Raw genomic sequence first — 16,382 nt, forward strand, 5'->3', positions numbered from 1 at the left:
AGGGAAATAGCTTTCCCTCATTCTGCTAGTGCGGTGTTTTCCTGAGGGAAGCAGAGAGAGCAGTCTGTGGGACGGGTGGCTGGAGTCATTGATGATCCTCTGGGCTTTCCTTATACACCGCCTGGTGTAGATGTCCTGGAGGGAGGGAAGCTCACCTCCAACAATGTTTCTTGCAGTTCGAACAACCCTTTTCAGAGCTTTACAGTTGCCAGCGGTGCTGTTTCCAAACCAGGCAGTGATGCAGCCCATCAGGATGCTCTCTATAGTGCAGGTGTAGAATGTTCTGAGGATGCTGGGACTCATTCCAAACTTCCTCAGCCGTCTCAGGAAGAAGAGACGTTGATTTGCCTTCTTCAGCACTGCGTCAGTGTGTGTGGCCCAGGTGAGATCCCCGCTGATGTTAACGCAGAGAAACTTAAAGCTGCTCACCCGCTCCACAGGTGTCTTGTCGATGGTGATGGGTTTGTGTTCTCTGCTCTGTCTGCCTCTTCTCTGTAGGCCGTCTCATCGTTGTCGGTGATCAGGCCTATCACCGTTGTGTCGTCCACGAATTTGACGATGACGTTGGAGCTGTGTTTGGCTGCACAGTCATGTGTGTACAGGGAGTACAGGAGTGGGCTGAGGACACAGCCCTGAGGAGCACCAGTGTTGAGGGTGAGCGGGGATGAAGTGTTGCTGCCCATTCTTACCACCTGACTTCTGCCCGTCAGGAAGTCCAGAATCCAGCTGCACAGAGATCTGTTTAGTCCCAGAGTCTGGGGCTTCGCAACAAGTGTGGCAGGCACTATGGTGTTAATTGCTGAGCTGTAGTCCACAAGCAGCATTCTCACATAGGTGTTCTTATTTTCCAGGTGGGAGAGAGCCGTGTGTAGGGTGAAGGCGATCTGTGGAACGGTTGCAACGATATGCAAATTGCAGCGGGTCCAGTGAGGCAGGCAGCACAGAGCATATGTAATCTCTGATGAGACTCTTAAAACACTTGCTGAAGATGGTTGTGAGAGCAACTGGCCTCCAGTCATTTAGGCATGTGATTTTGTTTTTCTTAGGTATGGCACAATGGTGGATTTTTTAAAGCACAATGGAACCACAGACAGACAAAGGGAGAGGTTGATAATGTCTGTAAAAACACCGGCTAGTTGGGATGCGCATACTCGAAGCACACGGCCTGGGATGCCAACAGGACCCGCAGCCTTGCGGATGTTTACCCTTTCCTATAGTGGTGCAGAAACATACTTGTGATGCTCTTATAGACACCAGTAGTTCGTATTCCCTAATCCAAGATTCTTTGTGGAGAAAATGGAAGGAAGATGCTGAGACTTGGAAATCTAGAAAATGACTCTTGTTTGCTCTTGTCAATGGACAAATACAACGATCATTAGGAGAAGTGAGATGGGAATGTACATTACAAGAAACCACATACCCGGTGAGGTTATTTATCATGAGGAATCAAGACTTATCATTTCCACTCATTCTCAGACTTGATTTCCTTATGTCAACTGGTTTAAAGCTCGACTTCAACAGTTCGTCTTATTCATTTGCCAGACAAGAGGAATCACCACAATCATTCTCTTGCTATCTTCGACCTACCAGCATTAACAGTCATTGTACGCTGTCAACAATACAGGTGTCTGAGAATACAATAACCATCATTGATTCTTAATGATGGTTATTGTATTCTCAGACACCTGTACTGTCTTTTATTGAACTGGCCTACTGTATGTACAGATGAACTAGGACAAACGTCCATTATCAAGCATCAGATATTCACAAGTGATTCCATCCCAGTGTGCAAAAGACCATATCCTGTGCTAGTGTTAATTTTGTCAAATGAGACGAGACGAAATATGTTCGTCAACAACCTTTTTTTTTACATGCTTAAGACGAGACGATGACAAGACTGCACCACTGTCCAAAAACGCTGACTAAGACTAAACTAACATGCATTATCATTGACGAAAAAAGACGAGATGAAAATGTTTTGTATAAAATAAAAACTAAGATAAAATCTCTCTTCATTTTCATCTACAATTGTCTCTGCTTTTTCATCAGCTGTTACGCCTTTAAAATATTCAGAACGAGTTCGTGGCTGTTACGGACAGCGCACCACACACACCTGAACGTCAACGCAGAGAGGCATCACCGGAGTATTAGTCACTTCCGGACTACAGTTCCCAGACCCCCGCACTAGAACTAATTATGCCACCAGCTATCGCCAATTTCCCACACTATAAGAGACGAACTTGAACTTGACCTCACTGCGAAGTCTCGACTTGTTCCTACAGTCATTCTGAGCGTTTCTGTGTTTCCGATTCTCCTATTCCGATTATGTTTCCGTTTATTGACCTGTCTGATTGTTTGCTGCATGTCCCGACCTTCTGCCTGTTTACCGTTGCCGATTTCTGTCTGCCCTCTGATTTCTGTGTTTGCCAGCTCTGACCCTGCCTGTTTGACTTTGTGTGTGCATTCATTAAAAAACGCTGCAAATGGATTCTCAGTCTTACGATGCCTCATTACAGGAGACTTTGCCACCAGAAGATCCAGCATCTGTCCTCCAGCTTGCAAACCAGCTCACCGGCCAAGCCCAGCAGCTCGACGGCAACCACCAACAGCTGACGCGGCTCACCGCGCTCACCCAAGAGCTTGCCGCGGCGTTGCAAAGCCTGCAAGGAGCCACCGGAGCATTGAGACCTTAGCCGTCAGCGATGACTCCTCCAGCTGCCACGTACCACGCTCCTGCAACCACCAGCCCCCGACTAGCCTTTCCGGAGAAGTTTAACAGGGATCCCGGGAAGTGCAGGGGCTTTCTCATGCAATGCTCACTCTTCGTGGCACAGCAACCAGCCTTGTACCCGACCGAGGCCAGCTGCGTAGCCTTCGTCTGCTCGCTACTCACCGGCAAGGCGCTGGACTGGACCACCACAGTGTGGAGAGAAAATGCTTCCCCACCTTTGAGAGTTTCCTCGCGCAGTTTTGCACGGTCTTTGACCACTCCGCTATGGGAGAAAGCGCGGAGGAGCGCTTATTGGCCATCTCCCAGGGCGATCGCACCGTGGCCGAATACGTGCTGGCCTTCTGCACTCTCGCCGCCGAGACAGGCTGGGAGGAACGCCCCTGAGACTGCTATACCGCAAGGGCTTTAATCCGGACCTCCGAGACGAGCTCGACTGCCGAGACGAGGGGAGGAGCCTCAGCGAGGCGTTCAGCAAGACCAAGGCCACTGAATTACCACCACATCGCGCTATATCAAAGTCGCCATGGATGACACAAAAGTGCAGGCGGTAGTACAATGGCCCCGGCCACGAACCATCAAAGAGCTACAACGCTTCTTAGGATTCGCTAACTTCTACCGCCACTTTATACGCGGAGTCTGGTTTATGTCAAAAGTTATGTTAAAAGCTCTTACTTATTCGTTATCTTATATTGTTACTATTGCTAAGCTGTTGCTGCTATAATGTTGCTTGTGTACAAATGGAGTTCTTTGATGACTCCTCAAGCCTGCTAAACGCCTGAATTTATTATGATCTCAGCCTGTCTTTTCAAAGGCTGGGCTTGCTTACGCATATCTCAAGCTTCAGTTCGTCTATCTCTACTAAGTTACTCCCCTTTTCTCCCCTTAGATCCTTCGCCTCAGGGTCAGCCAATTCGTCCTGGTCACACCATCTGGATCTCTCGTCCTTCCCCCTACCCAAGGCCAGTTCCTGCTGACGTCATTGCAGGCTATCGCCACTTCCAGCTGCTTCATATCACCCATGAGCTCAGTACGTTATTGTGAAGAAACCCATGACTCGCACCCGAACTCCACCCAAACTCCTTTGTCTGACCTTGTTGACCAGAGAACTCAAACTGATGGCTGTCCTCATGCTGAGCCTTGCTGCCCTGAGTTTTCTACTCCTGTATCTCCTCCTCCTCCCTCATTGCTTCCTTATGCCTATATTCCTCCTCTCTCTCCCGCCTTGGCTTCTTCCTCCGATTCTGGCCCTGGATCCCCTGTTTACATTCCTTCTTCTCCCTCCGATTCTGGCTCTGGATCCCCTGTTTACATTCCTTCTTCTCCTGTTTACTAAGTTACTATAATAAACATTTCCTCTTTTATCCACCCTCTGACACAAGTGTGGTTAATATATTCTCTAGTTATATATTACCTTAAAATTATTACAACATCTGGGGTGTATTCCCATGTGTCTTATGACTCCAATCATAATTCTCTTAAGGCATATCACTACTTTTAAGGCATTCTTGGGTTCAAGGATTTTTCACAACAGGCGGCACTGGCTGGAAGGCGCGCAGCACCCATTCATCGTCCTCACAGACCACCGCAACCTCATGTATCTGCACCGCCAAACGCATGAATCCACGCCAGGCTTGGTGGGCCATGTTTTTTACTCGCTTTCAGTTCACGGTGACCTACAGACCAAGAAGCAAGAACACCAAAGCCGACACCCTGTCACGTGTGTACCGAGAGATGGACCAGACCACGCCCCCCGAGCCCATCATCTCCGAGACTCGTATCCTCGCTCCCATCCAGTGGGATGTCCTGATCGAAATCTCCCAGGTCAACGCACAAACGCCACTGCCTATCGAATGTCCACCGGCCAAGACATATGTACCCGAGAACCTGCGCAACCCACTCCTGGAACTCCTGCACACCAGCCCTGCCTCTGGCCACCCCGGCATCACAAGCACAACCCACCTGGTCCAGAAACAGTTCTGGTGGCTGTCGCTAGCTTCAGACACGCACGAGTTCGTTCGAAGCTGTGCAGTGTGCCACACCTCGAAAACCTCTCCCCAATGCCCCACGGGCCTGTTACAACCTCTGCCCGTGCCACAACGACCCTGGTCCCATATCACCTTGGATTTCATCACAGACCTACCCCAATCTAATAACCATACTGTCATTCTAACCATCATCGACCGTTTCTCGAAGGCCTGCCGCCTACTCCCGCTAGCCAAGCTCCCTACAGTCTTCGAGATGGCAGAAGCGCTGTGTAATTGGGTTTTCCGCTTCTACGGTCTGCCCAAAGACATCATTTCGGACAGGGGCCTCAGTTCACCTCCCGCGTCTGGGCAGCCCCAGGTTCGTGTGACCATTTCGAATAGTCAAGCAGATCAACCCAGTCTCGTACCACCTCGCGCTGCCCCCATCCTACCGCATCTCACCAACCTTTCATGTCTCACTGCTGAAACCCGCCGATGAGCCGAGAGGAAGCCCTGAGAACAGCACCGGTCCAACCGAGCCGCTGCCACTGCTAATTGAGGTGTACCAAGTCAGCAAGCTGCTTGACTCCAGACGCCGGAGGGGGCACCTGGAGTATCTGGTCGAGTGGGAGGGATTCGGTCCGGAGGAACGCTTGTGGGTGAAAGCGGGGGACATCCTGGACCCCTTGATCGCCGCCGAAGTCCATTGGCGGCATCCTGACAAGCCAGCTCCCCGCTCATGAGGATGACCCCAGCGCCGCAAGCGCCCTCGCGTCTTGAGCCGCTCGCAGGAGGGGGCTCTGTTATGGACAGCACACCACAGACACCTGAACGTCAACTCAGAGAGGCGTCACCGGAGTATTAGTCACTTCCGGACTACAGTTCCCAGACCCCCGCACCAAAACTAATTACACCGCCAGCTGTCGCCAAATTCCCACAATATAAGAGACGAACTTGAACTTGACCTCATTGCGAAGTCTTGACTTGTTCCTACAGTCATTCTGAGCATTTCTGTGTTTCCGATTCTCCTATTCCGATTCTGTTTCTGTTTATTGACCTGTCTGATTGTTTGCTGCCTGTCCATACCTTCTGCCTGTTTACCGTTGCCGATTTCTGTCTGCCCTCTGATTTCCATGTTTGCCGGCTCTGACTCTGCCTGTTTGACTTTGTGTGTGCATTCATTAAAAAACGCTGCAAATGGATCCTCAGTCTTACGACACCTCATTACAGCGGCTTCGTGCTTAGTGTGTGCGTAGAAAGAATTTGTCCACACGTAGCTCAAAAAAAAAATTCTGAGCACAAGTCCACCGTCTAGGCAGGCTTATTATATTATTTATTATATTAGAAATTATATTTCCTGTCGCTGCGCAGGCTCTTTTATTGTACATGACAGCTTATGTCCCGATGACCGGTCTTTACATTACGATTAAAAGCAGTATCAATAAAGTAAAAAATGTGATGTGCAGTCAAGTTCGAGTGTATGCACTGTTTAAACGAGTGTTCTCAACTTCTCACTGATACTTTTGTGATTCACGGACTGTAAATAGGTTGTATTTTAGGCCCACAGTAAAGTAGGCCTATTCTTTTCAGTTTTTCTGAGTATATTTATTTTATTTCTGATTTGAACAGAAACATGAGACACATGGCAACCAAAACAGTTTTAAAAACCTTTGTAACTTAAGTTGTCAGTCGGAGTCTGTTGGGCCCCAGCTTTTGAATTGTGTTGGTTAAAATAAAATACTCTTTAGAACAGGATAATCATTTGTGAATGTGTCTCCTAAATCAGAAACTGAAAACCAGACACGTTTAACATTTGCATTCAACAAAAATCATTCAACAAGTGTATTTTGTCAGGTAATTATGACATTTAACCAATGTTTGAGATATGTGAAACACTTTTTTTACTTAAATGTTTATCAGTAATAATCTCAGTAATAATGTGTTATTTTAAAAAAGACTACAATTTTTGACTAAAACTAGACTAAAATTAAAAGACTTTTAGTCGACTAAAACTTGAATAACAAAAAAAGATATGTGAATGACTAAATATGACTAAACCTAACAAGGACATTTGGCACAAGACTAAGACTAAGACTAAATTAAAAATAGGTGACGAAATTAACACTATCCTGTGCCAATACACAAACAAATGTTCATTGATTATGAAGTTGAAATGATTCTGAGCAAAGGCATAATACAACCATCTACTTCACCATGGGCAGCCCCAGTTGTCTTAGTGCCAAAGAAAGATGGAAGTGTACATTTCTGTGTGAAGAACTTTCCTATTCCATGGAACTTAAAGGAGGTTCAGTGGTTCCTTGGCCTTGCTGGATGGTACCATCGTTTTATTTCTGGTTTTTCTGAGCTTTCCACGCCTTTACATGCTCTCACATGGAAGGATGCAACGTAGAATTGGACTGAAGAATGCCACAATGCTTTTGAGAGGCTGAAGCATGCTTTACAAAAGCCCCAGTTCTCATTCCACCAGACCCTAGCAGACCATTTAAAGTACAGACAGATGCAAGCAACATTGGTCTGGGTGCTGTTCTTACTCAAGAATCGGACCAAGGTGAATGTGTCGTAGCACAAGCTTCAAGATTGCTTCATAGAGCGGAGAAATCATACTCCGTATCAGAGAAGGAATGTCTTGCAGTGGTATGGGCGGTGGAGAGGTCACAAAAGCCCAGAAGTGACAAGGGAAGTACTATAACCAGAAGAGAAGACAGGAGACTTTTGAAGAGGGAAATCTTGTCTGGGTTCGTACTCATCCGTTGTCTCGAGCAGGAGATGCATTCATGACAAAGTTAGCGCCTAAGTGGCAAGGACCTGCTAAGGTAATTAAACAAGTGAATAAAGTCAATTATAAAGTCGAAGTGTCTAAAGACCCCGCGCAGATGAAACTTAGCAACTGGCCTCCTGTCATTTAGGCAAGTGATTTTGTTTTTCATAGGTATGGGCACAATGGTGGATTTTTTTAAAGCACGATGGAACCACAGACAGACAGAGGGAGAGGTTGAAAATATCTGTGAAAACTCCGGCTAGTTGGGATGCGCATGTTCGGAGCACACGGCCTGGGATACCATCAGGACCCGCAGCCTTGCGGATGTTTACCCTTTCGGAAGGATCGGGTTACATCTGCAACAGAGACGGAGAGTGCACTCACATCTTCTGCAGCAGCTGTGGGAGTGCTCTCTGTGTGGGCGGTGTTGTGAGCCTTGAAACGAGCATAAAAGTAGAGAGGCAGCAATGTTCACAATAACAGGTTTATTCCCTTTAAAGTCTGAGATGTTATTGATGCCCTGCCACATGCTTCTTGCATTGTTGGTGTTGAATTGTTCTTCAACTTTATTTTTATATTGTCTGTTTGTGGCTTTAATGGATTTCCTGAGATCGTAACTGGCTTGTTTACGATCATCAGGGTTCCCAGATTTAAAAGCGGATGACCGCTGACAAGGCTGCTCGAACATCGCTATTAATCCACGTTTTTTTGTTGGGAAGATGAGGATTGTTTTTGTTGGCACTACATCTTCTACTCACTTCCTGATGAAACACGTTACAGTTTCTGAGTACGCCTCTATGTTGTCAAAAGACGCTGCCTGGAACATGTCCCAGTCCACGTGATCAAGTCTTGTAGCATAGCGTCTGATTGGTCCGACCAGCATTGGATTGTCTTGAGGGCGGGTGCTTCCCGACTCAGTTTCTGCCTATAAGCAGGCAAGAGCAGAATGGACGAGTGATAGGATTTGCCGAAAGGTGGGCGGAGGAGAGATTTGTAGGCGTCCCGGAAGGGTGAGTAGCAGTGGTCCAGTACACGGTCACCACACGTGTTGATGTTGATGTGTTGGAAATATTTGGGAGCTACTGTTCTGAAATTGGCTTTATTAATGTCCCCCATAACAATAAACGCTGCATCTGGGTACACGGTTTCCTGCTCACTTTTTATATTCCCATACAGTTCCTTGAGTGCCTGGTCTGTGTTGGATTGAGGAGGAATGTAAACAGCTGTGATTATGACTGCTGTAAATTCCCTCGGCAGCCAGAATGGTCGACACAGAAGCATATGAAATTCCAGATCAGGGGAGCAGAAGGATTTAATAGAGTGTAGGTTCCTTTCATCACACCATGAGTTGTTGATAAAGAAACAAAGTCCCCCACCTCTGCTTTTCCCTGTGAGCTTTCGTCCTGTCCGAGCGGTGCACGGAGAACCCCGTGAGCTTGATGGCTGAGTCAGTGTAAAAAGGTCTGAAAGCCATCACCAACTACACGACACCTTCCCCCTGCACTGTGGTGAATCAACAACTGGCAGACGACCTGAACGAGTTCTATTGCAGGTTTGAAAAAACCCAATTCACACCTCCTGGAACCCCCGAATCCGCCACACCTAAAATTCAGTTCAGTGAAGATGATGTGTGTCAGGTCTTCAAGAAGATCAAGAGAAGAAATGCACCAGGCCCAGACAGCGTTTCACCAGCTTCTCTGAAAACTACACCAGGTTACGTATGTAACCCGGTTCCCTGAGAAGGGAACGAGACGCTGCGTCAGTGCTGACGCTATGGGAATGCTTCTTTGAGGAAGTTGTGTCTGAAGCTCTGTGTGCACACACGCCATTTTAATGGCTCAGAAAGGACACGTGACGGAGTAATTACTCGCCAGTAAGTCCATATAAGGGCATCTACGTCACACTGCTCCAGCTTCTATTTGTCGGAAGGAAGCGCGAACGGACGCCCGGGGCGTGGCCAGCAACGCAGCGTCTCGTTCCCTTCTCAGGGAACCGGGTTACATACGTAACCTGGTGTAGTTCCCTTTCGAGGGAACTCGACGCTGCGTCAGTGCTGACGCTATGGGAACGCCAATACCCACGCCGCCACGCACCGGTCGATGACTGTGCCAGAGGCCGTGAAAGAGCACGAGCAAACTGCCAACAGCACATCACAGGCCCCGCAGTACCTGGGACCCTGGAGTGGGGTCCAAGTCCAGGTCATAGAATCTGATAAAGGTGTGCGGAGAGGACCATCCTGCCGCAGCACAAATATCTTCAATGGGGACACCCCTGGCCAAAGCACTGGATGAGGCGATACCCCTAGTGGAGTGAGCCCTGATGCCGAGAGGTGAGGCCTGACCGCGCACCTCATAGGCCTGAGTAATGGCCTCCACCACCCAGTGGGCCAGGCGCTGTTTGGAAACCGGATTACCCCTATTCCGGCCCCCAAAACAGACGAAAAGGGTGGAGGAGTTACGCCACGAGCTAGAGCGGTGGACGTAAGTCCTCAGGGCCCTTACCGGGCAAAGCAAATGCAGCCTCCCTTGTTCCGCCGACTCATGGGGCGGGGGACAGTAGGCCTGCAGGATGATTGGACAACCCGCCATCCTTGGCACCTTAGGGACATAACCCGGCCTGGGGTGCAGGATAGCCTTGGACATGCCGGGGGAAAATTCCAGGCAGGTGGGGGCAATCGACAAAGCCTGCAAATCACCGACTCTCCTGAGAGAGGCCAAGGCTAGAAGCAGAGCCGACTTCAGGGTCAGAAACTTCTCGGAGGCTGACTCCATGGGCTCAAAGGGGGCTTCCACCAACCCCTCCAGGACCACAGAGAGGTCCCAGGAAGGAAGGCGTGGTCTAGAGGAAGGCCTCAGCCGCCTGACACCACGCAAAAAGCGAGAGACCAAAGGGTGCCTACCCAAGGAGGCTCCAAGGACAGGTTCGTGGTTCGCAGCGACCGCGGCCACGTACACCTTTAGAGTAGACGGGGACAGGCCCCGAGAAAAGCAAGACTGCAGGAACTCCAGCACTGTACCAACCGGGCAGTGAACTGGATCCTGAGAGTGCTCGTCACACCAGAGGCGAAAAAGCCTCCACTTCAGAGCATACAGCCTCCTAGTGGAGGGAGCCCTAGCATTCAGCAGAGTCTCTGTCACCTCAGTCGAGAGGCCTGCGTCTAGGAGCTGGTCCCCCTCAGGGGCCAGACCCAAAGCTTCCACATGAAGAATTGCCCCCTGCGCCTGAGAGAGGAGATCCCTCCTGACGGGAACCTCCCATGGAGTGCCGTTCAGGAGGGAGACTAGGTCCGTGAACCATACTCGAGAGGGCCAACGAGGGGCAACTAGGAGAAGGTTGACCTGGTCGTGGCGCACTCTGGCTAGGACTTGCGGGAGCAGAGCTACCGGGGGAAAGGCGTACAGACGGAGCCTCGGCCACGTCCATACCAGGGCATCCAGGCCCAACGGGGCCGGATGAGAGAGGGAGAACCACAGCGGACAGTGGGTCGACTCCTCGGAGGCGAACAAATCCACTTCCGCCCGGCCGAAAATCCGCCAGATTCGCTCCACCACATGGGGGTGAAGCCGCCACTCCCCGGGCCTCAGCACCTGCCTCGACAGGAAGTCTGCCTCCCGATTCACACGCCCTGGGATAAAAACCGCTCTCAGCGAAAGAAACCTGGTCTCTGCCCAGAGCAGAATCTGCCGCGCCAACCTGAACAGGGGGCGTGAACGCAGACCGCCCTGATGATTGATATAGGACACCACCGCGGTGCTGTCTGTCCGCACCAGGACATGGCAGCCCTTGAGGTGTGGGAGAAAGTGTTTCAACGCTAGAAACACAGCCCTCATCTCCAGGCAATTTATGTGCCACGAGAGACAGGGGCCCTCCCATAGGCCCTGGGCCGGGCGGCCATCTAAAGCCGCGCCCCAGCCCGAGAGCGAGGCGTCCGTCGAAAGAGTCCTGCGACGGTGACACGCCCCTAGAATGGGACCCAAGGCCAAGAACCGGGGTCTTTTCCACAGAAGAAGGGTACGAAGCCCACGGCGCGTAACCCGTATAACCCTGAGGGGATGTCTGCGAGGATGAAAGCCCGCACCCCTGAGCCAGAACTGGAACGGCCTCATGTGAAGCAGACCCAAAGGGATAACGTTGGCTGCTGCTGACATGAGGCCGAGCACCCTCTGTGCCTCGGCGACAGAGAGGCCGCGGCCCAGCCGAATAGCTTTCACTGCTGCCAAGATGGAGGCCACCCGAGCGGGAGACAGATGTGCCCGCATCGTGGTGGAATCCCAAACTACCCCCAGAAAGGTGGTTCTCTGAGAAGGAGCAAGCACACACTTTCCTGGGTTCAGCCTGAGGCCTAAGGACCTCATGTGGGCAAGCACAGCATCTCGATGACTGGCTGCCATAGCCTCGGACTGGGCCAGAATGAGCCAGTCGTCGAGGTAATTCAGTACACGGATGCCCTGGAGACGCAACGGTGCCAGGGCAGCATCCATGCACTTCGTAAACGTACGGGGTGAAAGGGCTAGGCCAAAAGGAAGGACACGATACTGGTATGCTTCGCCCCCGAAAGCGAACCTGAGGAACTTCCTGTGTTCTGGCAGAATGCTTATGTGAAAATAAGCATCTTTGAGGTCGATCGTCACAAACCAGTCCTCGGATCTGATCTGGGACACGATCACCTTGAGCGTGAGCATCTTGAACTTGTAGGTCCTCAGAGTACAGTTCAGAGCCCGCAGGTCCAAAATCGGACGCAGCCCCCCGTCCTTCTTGGGAACAACAAAATATCGGCTGTAAAAGCCGGAGTCCTGCTCTGGGAGGGGAACATGCTCTATGGCCCCTTTCTCCAGAAGCGAGCAGAGTTCCTCTTGGAGGAACACCGCCTGGTGCCCGCCCACGATCGTGGGCAACATGCCCTGGAAGCCCGGGGGGCGGGAGGAAAACTGGATCCTGTACCCTCTTTCTACAGTGTCCAGGACCCACTGCGACACCCCTGGCAGAAGTTTCCACGCTGCCAGGCTGCCTGACAGAGGCAACAGCCTCGCGCAGACCTCCCGGGTGCCCTGAAACAGCGCACTGGCAGGCGCTAACCCGGGAAGATCCGTACACAAACGGGGAGCCGAGACAGGCCCCACTGCCCCCCGAAACGACAAAGACGGCGGGGCAGGCAGTAGGGGGGGCGTTCCTGAATAGGATGCCCCCAGGAGCCCCCGCCCTCGGGCATCAGGACTCCTTTGGGGCTCGCCTGGCTGAAATAACGGACCTAAGGTCCCCTCTCCCCTGACGGGTCTGGGCCCGGGCACGCTGACCGGCCTCCCTAGTCCTAGACGGGGGGGCACGGGCCGCTACACTAACCTTTTTCACTGCCCTAAGCGAACTAGAAGGGGGCAGGGAGTGGCTAGATGAAGGCCCAGGCTGCTCGCCGCGGCGAGGGAGAAACTCCCTGAATGCCGCCGATTGGCGTTTCACCTCCTGGTGTCTGTCGACGACAGTATTCACTGCGTCGCCAAACAAACCCAGGGGCGACACCGGGGCGTCCAGGAGAAAGGACTTATCCTTGTCCTTTATGCCGGTTAAATTAAGCCACAGGTGCCTCTCCGTGGCAACTAGCGCAGCCATTGAACGGCCTATGGAGCGGGCCGTCTGCTTCGTGGCACGGAGTGCAAGGTCAGTGGCCCGGCGGAGCTCAGATATCGCCTGAGGTCCCAATTCCTCCCTCCCATCAAGCTCTGCCAGCAGGTCAGCCTGGTAGGCCTGCAAAACGGCCATGGTGTGCAGAGCCGCACCTGCTTGGCCTGCTGCTGTATAAGCCTTACCTACAAGGGCTGAGGTGGTCCTACAGGGCTTGGAGGGAAGGGCAGGTCTCCTCCATGCGGGCGATGCAGGCGAGAGATAGCCCGCGAGCGTCTCTTCAACCCTAGGCATCGCCCCATAGCCATGGCTTTCCAGCCCTATGATGGCTGAATAATCAGACATGGCCGGAGAAAAAACACGCGCCGCAAATGGAGTCTTCCAGGACCTCGACACCTCAGCATGGAGGTCAGGAAAAAAAGGCAGTCGCCTGCGTGCAGGTGGCCTGCGGCCTGAAGTCAGAAAGCGGTCGTCTAACTTAGAGCGGGCGACACTAACTTCCTCTTCAGGCCAATCCAAATTCAGCCTACCCACGGCGCGTGACACCACTTCGAGGAGCTCCTCGAACGTGACTGACTGCTCTCTCTCATTCGGCTTTACCGAGGGGGAAAGCACGTCCCCGCCCACATCGAGCTCCTCAGAGCCCGACGCGGAAAGCAGCATGCCCTCTTCCGGGTCGGGAGAAATCGCAGTGCGAGCTCCCGAAACCGAAACTGAGCGAACGGAGTCAGGGGAGAGGGCAAGAGAAAGGGAAACACCCGTCTCTTGCTCCGCCTCCGCTAACTCGACCTGCGAACCCCATGATCGGAGCCGCCGCGCCGCCTCGGCGGACGCAGGACCCGAACCACGAGGCGCAGCTGATTGCTTGGAAAACACAGCCAGGCGGGATCGGAGAGTGCGCAGAGGGAAATCCTCACAATGCACGCAGCCGGCTCCCTCGAGAGCCGACCGCGCATGCTCCTCTCCCAAACACACAACACAAAGAGAATGCGAGTCGTCCCCCGTGATAAAGCGGGGGCACGGATGCACGCATTGCTTAAAGTGCTTGGACTGTAACATAATTATGTCCTCGCCTAGCTTTCCCTATATTTTTTTCTTTCCCTGCACTTGACAGACAGTGACAAACGACACACATACACAGAGCGCTTCCTGAAGACAAAGAAAGCTGGAGCAGTGTGACGTAGATGCCCTTATATGGACTTACTGGCGAGTAATTACTCCGTCACGTGTCCTTTCTGAGCCATTAAAATGGCGTGTGTGCACACAGAGCTTCAGACACAACTTCCTCAAAGAAGCATTCCCATAGCGTCAGCACTGACGCAGCGTCGAGTTCCCTCGAAAGGGAACCTGTGCTAATCAGCTGGCCCCCATTTTCACACGGATCTTCAACAGATCACTGGAGCTGTGTGACGTCCCCTCATGCTTCAAAAACTCCACCATCATCCCCATCCCAAAGAAACCCAAAATTACCGGACTTAATGACTACAGACCTGTGGCTCTAAGGTCTGTGGTCATGAAATCATTTGAAAGACTGCTTTTGGCTTATTTGAAGGACATCACTGGACCTTTACTGGACCCTCTGCAGTTTGCCTACAGAGCAAACAGGTATGTGAATGATGCAGTCAATATGGGACTGCATTATGTTCTGCAGCATCTAGACAGACCAGGGACTTATGCAAGGATCCTGCTTGTGGACTTCAGCTCTGCTTTTAACACCATCATTCCATCACTCCTCCAGCCCAAATTAACCCAACTCTCCACGCCCTCCTCTGTCTGTCAGTGGATCACCAGCTTTCTGACAGACAGGCAGCAGCTAGTGCGACTGGGAAAACTCAAATCCAGCACCTGCACCATCAGCATTGCCACCCCTCAGGGTTGTGTACTCTCCCCACTGCTCCTCAAATTTCAAGCTCCTAAAGTTTGCAGATGACACCACACTGATCGGCCTCATCCAGGACTGTGACGAGTCTGCCTACAGACTGAAGGTTGAACAGCTGGCTATCTGGTGCAGTTTTAACAACCTGGAGCTGAACACGCTCAAGACAGTGGAGATGATAGTGGACTTCAGGAGAAACCCCCCTGCTCTCCCCCCACTTACCATCATGGACAGCATTGTGACAGCAGTAGAATCATTCAGATTCCTGGGAACCACAATCTCCCAGGACCTGAAGAGGGACATTCACATAGACTCCATTGTGAAAAAGGCCCAGCAGAGGTTGTACTTCCTTCGCCAGCTGAGGAAGTTCAACCTGCCACAGGATCTACCGAAACAGTTCTACACTGCCATCATTGAATCCATCCGCTGCACCTCATTTACTGTTTGGTTCAGCTCAGCTACCAAATCTGACCTCAGAAGACTACAGAGGTTAGTCCGGACTGCTGAGTAAACCATTGGCACAACACTCCCCACTATCCAAGATCTGTACTTCTCCAGAGTGAGCAAAAGGGCAAAGACAATCACTCTGGACACCTAACATCCAACACACTCCCTCACTCTGACCCCTCCCATCCAGCACACTCACTCACTCTGGACCCCTCACATCCAGCACACTCCCTCTTTGAACTGTTGCCATCTGGTCGATGCTACAGAGCCCTGAGCACCAGAACGACCAGACACAGGAACAGTTTCTTCCCTCAGGCAATCCATCTGATGAACACTTAACATACATGGAACACACAACAATATTCTAACACATTATTTACTTAAAACACATACTATGTATATTTTAATTGCACATTTTACACTTGTACATTTGTACATACAATTTGTCTATATTGTATATGTCATTCTGTTACACTGTGAAGCTTCTGTCACTATAACAAATTCCTCACATGTGAAAGCATACCTGGCAATAAAGCTCTTTCTGATTCTGATTCTGATTCTGATCCCATAATGCACTGCGCGCCGAGTTCTGACAACTTCCGGGCGGAACTTTTGGGAAATTTTGTTTATTAAAGTGTTTCTAGTAAGTGTTTCATTTTACTGTTTTTTATTAGATCATTATAATCTTAACATAAACATATATCTTCATGCATTTGTTGTATTTGAGATAAATTATGACGTTCGCATGACATAAACAAGCTAACAAGCTAAACAAATTAGCATTAAGTTCAGTAATATGAACCATCACAAACAGGGGCATCACTAGGGGCGTAACTTCTGCCCAGCCCCCCTAAAAAATTATTTGCTTAATTATTTTTTGATCGCTTCAATCCCCTTTAAAAACGCATTTGAAGCTGCAACAAGCTGCGTCATGTTTCGGCTCCTCACCTGAACTGAGTCTGCGTGGAT

Source organism: Tachysurus vachellii, chromosome 2 (genome assembly GCF_030014155.1).
Source record: "Tachysurus vachellii isolate PV-2020 chromosome 2, HZAU_Pvac_v1, whole genome shotgun sequence".
Taxonomy (NCBI): Eukaryota; Metazoa; Chordata; class Actinopteri; order Siluriformes; family Bagridae; genus Tachysurus; species Tachysurus vachellii.